Genomic DNA, 857 nt, shown 5'->3' with positions numbered 1-857 from the left:
AGTCTACAATGACAAGATAATTGGATATATTTCCAATAATTTTTCCAGACATTGGAAATTTTTATTTTTGAATTGCACACCTTATTCATCTCTTATGATCAGTGATATTACATTTCAGATCAAAAACGGTCTCTATGGGAAATTTGTGAATTCCACTTAAAGTTTAATATTTTATCAAAATACACCCGAAATACCATTAAAAAATACAAGGAGTGGGAATGGGACCTGAAGTCCTGTACACCATCACCTATGCATTTAATATACATGTATCAAGATATAAGGCTCACGGTGGGTGTGACTGGTCGCCAGGGGATGCTTACTCTTCCTAGGCGCCTGATCAAACCTTCGATATGTTACAGTACAGGACTGTTTGCTCAACTTTTAATTTTGTATTCCTTTTAGGAGTTATGAAATTGATCACTGTTCATTATCTTCACTTTTTCTCCTGTGCAAAATTAAGACCATGCACAGCTATTTTTGTAGATTGAATAAATTCTAGATATTTTACTGTCATTTGTTAATGCTTTCGAAGTTGTGTACATTGAGATTTTCCTAGATGATTTGCATAGAGCTCTAGGAATCGAATTTTAAGCAAGATCATACACAAATTTAAAGATAAAGGATAAGTAAATGTTTGAGATTTAAGTATAAGTTCTTGCACTTTAAGCAATGAGGAATTGTTAACTGTGTAGGTCATGTCAACCTTTAAGAGGAGTTGTAAACCAAAAAAAAAATAAAGTCAGCATAAACCCAAGAATGATTAGGTTATGTGTGGATTTGTTCTTGTGCTAGAATATCAATGTAGCCACATATTTTGACAAAAATCCGCAATTGTAAAGGTATATATGTTGGATTAA

This window comes from Ostrea edulis, chromosome 4 (assembly GCF_947568905.1).
Source record: "Ostrea edulis chromosome 4, xbOstEdul1.1, whole genome shotgun sequence".
NCBI lineage: Eukaryota > Metazoa > Mollusca > Bivalvia > Ostreida > Ostreidae > Ostrea > Ostrea edulis.
This window is presented reverse-complemented; position numbering follows the sequence as displayed.